This window comes from Manis pentadactyla, chromosome 11, assembly GCF_030020395.1.
Source record: "Manis pentadactyla isolate mManPen7 chromosome 11, mManPen7.hap1, whole genome shotgun sequence".
NCBI classification, from domain to species: domain Eukaryota; kingdom Metazoa; phylum Chordata; class Mammalia; order Pholidota; family Manidae; genus Manis; species Manis pentadactyla.
This window is the reverse complement of record NC_080029.1, coordinates 32,488,636-32,494,757: the sequence shown is the minus strand read 5'-3', so window position 1 is coordinate 32,494,757 and position 6,122 is coordinate 32,488,636. Positions and strand designations below refer to the sequence as shown.

General features: G+C 40.5%; 1 long non-coding RNA gene across 2 annotated transcripts; it reads right to left on the bottom strand.

The window, feature by feature from the left end:
* Positions 1-418: 418 nt before the first annotated feature.
* On the bottom strand, positions 419-3,855 carry LOC130679678 (uncharacterized). Of its 2 annotated transcripts, XR_008992700.1 has the most exons (3): positions 3,744-3,855; positions 3,187-3,383; positions 419-2,392 (listed from the first exon to the last, which is right to left on the bottom strand). It is a non-coding gene; the product is annotated as an uncharacterized LOC130679678 (long non-coding RNA). The 2 variants fall into 2 exon arrangements; XR_008992699.1 differs by lacking the exon at positions 3,744-3,855 and having other exon boundaries at positions 3,187-3,637.
* Between the last annotated feature and the right edge of the window lie 2,267 nt (positions 3,856-6,122).

Genomic DNA, 6,122 nt, shown 5'->3' with positions numbered 1-6,122 from the left:
CATCCTCTCCTCCATAACTGGATGTATGTGTGTATATGTGTGAATACATGTGGGTGAGTGGGGGGTTGTTGGTGGGGAAGATGTCCAGGTCAGCAATCCTGAGTCACTGACTCTGGAAAATTCTGCTATAGACCTGATGTATATTTCTAAGGGCTTTTGAACCTCTCTTGTTCCTCATTGTGAGATTCAAGTAATTGTTTTCCTGATGCAGAGGAAAGTATCAGTCTGGTTGCAAAAACCCCCACAGAGAATCTCACCTCAGACAAATCCAACCATCATTAACAAGGGAAAGGAGCTTTTCGTGGGGTTTTGTTTCTCCCTATTGAGCTCCTGTGTTCATGTTTTGCTCCTAACACCACCACCATTTCATTAAACTCTTTTAAAAATAATTTTTTAAAAAAGCACCCACAGCTCAGAGTTCTGTTTTAATTTTTTTTGTTTTTATTATTTTGTTATTATTAAAGTCAAGGCATGGACTAAGTGCGGTTCAGAGGCCCTGCCAAATACTGATATTCCCAAATGTTTCTGTTCTGCTACTTTGTACCAAGGGGACAGTTCATGGCCAATAAGAGGAGGCTCCCTCCTCACCCCACCCCAGGCACGGAGTCCCACCAGCAGGATGGAGGCCCGTTGGTGGCAGTGGTGGGGAGAAAGTGGAGGTGCCACTGCTTGGTGCAAATGGGAGGTGGATGTCAAGGGCTGTCAGGGTCACATCTCTCAACAACCCCAAATTATTGTCCCAGGATTTACATGTAAGAAACTAGGAAGTGTGGGGAGACAGAATTCATAATACCTGTTGCTTGATAAGGACTGTGCACCTAATTGCATAAGGAACTAGTGACCTCATTGATATGCCTCAGAGGCCTAAGGAAAGGTCTGGTCAGGTTGTCTTGTCTACCTTTGCTAAGAATGACTGTTTGCTGGAGGAGGGCAACAAGCAAACATTTAGTGAGTTCTTGCAGTGAGCCAACACTGAGTTAAGAGCTTGACACACATTCATTAAATCTGCACCATGTGAAGTAGGTATTATTCTCTCAGAAGAGGGGAACCTGAGACTCAGGCTGTGCATTAGTCAGGACAGGCTAGTTTGTGCTGCAATAACAAATGATTCTAAGAATCTTGGTGGTTTTACAAAATGAGAGTGTATGTCCTACTCACACCTTCTGTGAAGTGACTCATCAATCCTGGCTGCTTTGATCTTTTGGCCCACCATGTCAACACAAGGCCTCCTCCATAATTGTTCTGGCAGGGGAAGAAAGAGACTGGACAGTCATGCATGAGCTTTTCACTCAGCCTGGAAGTAAACTTCCAGAACTAGTCTCACGGCCCCACCCAGCTGCTGAGTCTTCATGTGCTGGGGGCATGGCAAGGAGAACTGGATATTGGTGAACATAAATGAAACTGACCACAGGGAGGTTTAATAACTTGCAGGTAGGAAATGGCAGAAATAAGCTGTAAACCAGGTTCTGTCTAAAGACAAAGCTCAAGCACTGTCCATGACACATGGACCCAGTGAGAGGAATCCCTTCCCTCCAGCCTCATTCAGCAAGCATTATGTGAATGCTCCTTGTGTTACCCTACTGGGCACAAATGCAGTCATTAAATAGCAGCAATAGGCCCTTCAAATTTGACAAAACTCTCACCTTTTGCAAAGCTTGTTAATGTGCATTGGTTCACTAAATCCCTAAAACACCTTAATGAAGCAGGCAGGACAAATTTCATAGCCCCATTTCTTGAGCCCCACAGCTCAAGAAACTGAAATCAGGAAGGTGAAAAAATTTGACATGCTCAAAACTAGTCATTGAAATACCCAGACGAGAATTTAATTCTACTAAAGTCTAATTTGAAGCTCTTCCCAACACCTCCAACTCTTTGTAATTTTAGTATCTGAAAAGACCACCCTTTCCTCCAGATATCTCCTCTCCTCTACCTGCTCACTAATGCCTAAAACCCTACATCAGGTTATCATGCCTCCACTGGACCTTCCTCTGGGAGCAGTCATCATGAGTGCATACAAAACAATGAAAGTATCACATTGCACAGCCTTAGGTGTAAGAATATTCGAGACAGAAACTAGGGAATGGAGAGATCAAGGTGAGTGGGAGGGTCCTGGAGGCTGCACTGAGAAGCTGTAGGCCCGGGTAAGATGTGGGTAAAAGGAGAATCCACTGCAGATGAAAATTCCTTCCCAATTCTCTTTCTTCTGTTCTATTCGATTACATTTAAAAACTTGCAGAGTGCTTTCCCATTTACTATTTCATTTAATTTCCTGAACAATTCTGTTAGGAGAGAATGAGAGGTTGGTCAGATCTTTCTTCCCATTTGACAAAAAACTGAAACCTACTGAGGATCCAGTGCCTTATTTGACATGACAGCAAAACAGAGCCTGAACCTAAAAAAAGAAGCAAAAATCTTGAAGAGTAATAATTCTAATCCTTATGCATATGTGGTGAAAGTGTCATATTTAGAGCTACCTGGTAGTATATAAATTAATACTTTTTATAAAAATTGTGTTTTTTGTACAAATATTTCATATACTCAATGGAACTTATATAATGCATATATCATGTTCAGAATAATAAAACACTGTATCTACTACCCTGCTTATTAACAATTCTAAAATTAGGTCTCTTTAAATTATTAAAATGACATATACTCTTGGTACAAAATTCAAATCATGCAGAAGATAGAAACTTTAAAGTCTCTTTGCCCATCTAGTAGACCTCTGAATCCCATACCATAGGAAAAATGACTCAACGGTTGGGCACATGATCTGACATACACTCATTTGGAAAACAATCTACCAATATATATGTATATCAAGAGTTATAAAAATGTCTATAACTTTTGGTTCTGTTACCCCATGGTAGGAATTTATCCCAGTAAAAACCTCCCAGTCTCCCCTCCTACCTTAGAAAAGGCCAAGTTCACTCCCACACAAGTCTTTACCCTTGTTATATTCTCTGTCTGGAACCCTGTTCCTCCAGATTTGCTTATCATTGGATGTCTCAACTCAAACATCACCACCTCTGAGAGGTTGCCCATGGTCACCTGTCTAGACTTGCCCCTTCTCCCCACAAAACCTCCTGGCACACAGCAGGAATGCACATATTAGTTGAGAGGATAAATGTCCACTCATGAAACCACCACCTTGTCTACTTTGATAAGGGATATTTTTTGACTCACCTTGGACCCAAGCAGCCACTCCGTCAGAGAAACAATTCTTAACTGGCTTTCAAAACTCTAAGGAACTGGCGAGTGGGAAGTCAGGCCAGCCTGGGACCATCTTGACTATCATTTCTTTCAGCAGAACATCCATCTTTCAGATGTAGATACTCCAGGGGAGCATGCTGCTTGCAAATACAGGCTTTCATTCTTGGTTTCTAAAACAAAGAAGAGGTAAATAAAATCCAATGGGTAAGAGTCTCTGTCAAAATAACACCTAAGGAAGACTTAATTAAGATGAATAATTTGCACACTCTCTAGTCAGACAATGGAAACATTGAGAGTTTCTATCAAAACATAAACTTGGCCAAATCCATGTGGGTTCCAGAAGTATCTGGGAACAATGGGAGCTTATTGCTTAGCTGGGGGTAGAGGGAAGAGGGGGAGAAAAGGAAGCCTAGATCCTAATCAGAGCTCCGCAAACACATGCTAGGTTATTTGGACTGAGTAACTCTTTCCTTATAGCAAAATAAAAGATGTTTACTATAAAGGAGTCAAAAGAAACATAAAAATCTCACATAATCCTGAGGGCGCCATGCCATCCACAAGGAAAATACTTTTGTAGAGTCTTCTTGTAGTTTTCTTTTTCTTAGCATAAATATACTTATAAAAATTAAAATGTGGTTATACTATATACTTCCTGTGGTCATACTATATAGTTCCTGCCCCATAAACTTTTTTTCACTTACTAATATACTGTGAACATTTTCCCATGCTGTTAAATATTACTCAATGTTGTCATTTTCTTTATGCCTGTTTGGTATCACATTGTATAGTTGTATCATCCAACTAGTGTCCTGTAACTGGAGATGTAGATAGTTTTTAATTGCTATGAGCAGCTTGTTGATGACTGTTTCTGGAATGCATACATGATTATTTCCTTAGGATTAATTCCCAGAAATGGAGTTTCTTTATTAAAGGTTATGTAAAATTTTACGGGTTTTTCTATGCAGCTGCTGTGGACAGCACACTTACTAGTTTGAAGAACATTAATAAATGTGGTCTGCAACCTTATTTCTTGGTCTCTTCACCTAGATTTTTACTGAGTGTAGTGATGCCAAGCTAGGAACAAAACACAAAGTTTACATTCAGACAGGAATTTCTGCCTTCAAAAGAATTTGTATTTTAAAGAAAACCTTTAAATTAAAAAAGAAATTGAAGTATAGTTGATATATAATATTATATTGGTTTCAAATATGCAATACAGTGGTTCAACAGTTTATGTACATCCTTAAATCCTCACCCCCAGTAGTGCGGTTACTATCGGTCAACATAGGAAGATGTTACAGAATCATTGGCTATATTCCCCATGCTGTGCTTCCATCCCCTTGACCAACTGACATTATGGTTGAGAAGTTTTGTGCCCCTTTATCCCCCTCACCCTCCCCACCCACCCTCTGCATCCCCTCCCCCTTGGTAACCACAAGTCACTTCTCAGTGTCTATGAGTCTACTGCTATTCTTTTCATTTTATTTTGTCTTTAGATTCCACAAATAAAGTGAAATGATATGGTATTTGTCTTTCTCCACCTGGCTTATTTCACTGAGCATAATACCCTGTAGGTCCATCCATGTTGTCACAAATGGCAGGATATCCTTCTTTTTATGACTGAATAATATTCCATTGTGTGTATGTACCACATCTTCTTTATCTATTCATCTATTGAAGGACACTGGTTGCTTCCTTATCTTGGCAATTGTTTTTTATTTTTGATCTGGACAAACATAAAGCAAATAAATTATACAGGAAAAAATGATGAATTTATTGATCTAATAAATTTAAAACAGAAAATTAATGGAAGACCATCATCTTTCCAGTTTTCTGACAATAACTAATCACTTATTTAATGTGTCAAATTTGCCATGTGCATTTGTATTTCATGAGTGCCTTTCATGGCACACACTGGTGACTGGTTACCCAGTAGCCCTTTCCAACCCCTTTCTCCATTTTCTGTTTCCTACTATGGATAATGAAAAAGTCAAAAATTCACTTTCCCAGACTCCCTAGCGGCTAAGGGTAGCCTGTCTTTGCCCAGTGAGAACCAACAGGACATCTGTTGCAGGGATCTGGAAAAGATCTTCCCTGCTGGACAAAAGGAGAGAAGTCACAGAACAGGCTCTTATCACCTTGGCCCTGCACCCCATTCCCAAATTTTGAAACTTATGTGGGTGCATGATTCTGAAGCTGTGGCAACCATCTTATAACCATGAAGCAGCTCAACTAAGGATTAAAAAAAACTCTGATAATGGTCAGTTCCCAATTACATTAGGGGGGCTGCTGAATCTACCCTGGAGCCACCCTGAAATCTAACTCCTAAGCTAAATATCTTTATGGTTCAAGTTAGTGGGCCTCAAAGTTAGCAGTTAAATTAGCCCATTAGAATCACCTGGGAGGTTTTAAAAATTCCTGAAGCCCAGGCCCTTGCTCATACCAGCAAAATCTGTATTTCTGAGAGGACTGGGAAAGATGAGGCAGTACCTCAGCATCAGTACTTTTTAAAACCTGGTGATTCCAAAACCCAGCAAGTCTAAGAACTAGGGGCTTAAGCCAGTGCTTCTCAGACTTTAATGTACTTACAATACACCTGAGAATTTTGTTAAGTTAAAACTGATTCAGTAGGTCTGAGCTTCTATATTTTTAGCAAGATCCCAGCTGATGTTGAAGCTGCTGGTTCAGGAAGCACATTTTGAGTAGTAAGCATCATTGCGCATGGCTTGAGGCATCCCACCTGGTACATCCTTTTTCTAGATACAAAGGTCATCCTCTTTCTTTCACTGGTGTGGGTGGAGGGTACCCCCTGGGAACCATGAGACAGCAGGTAGAGCTTCTTCCTGCCAGAGGTCCAGTAGCCCCTCTGTGTCCGCAGCCCCCAGACAGAGCTGGTGGGTTCCTAAGTT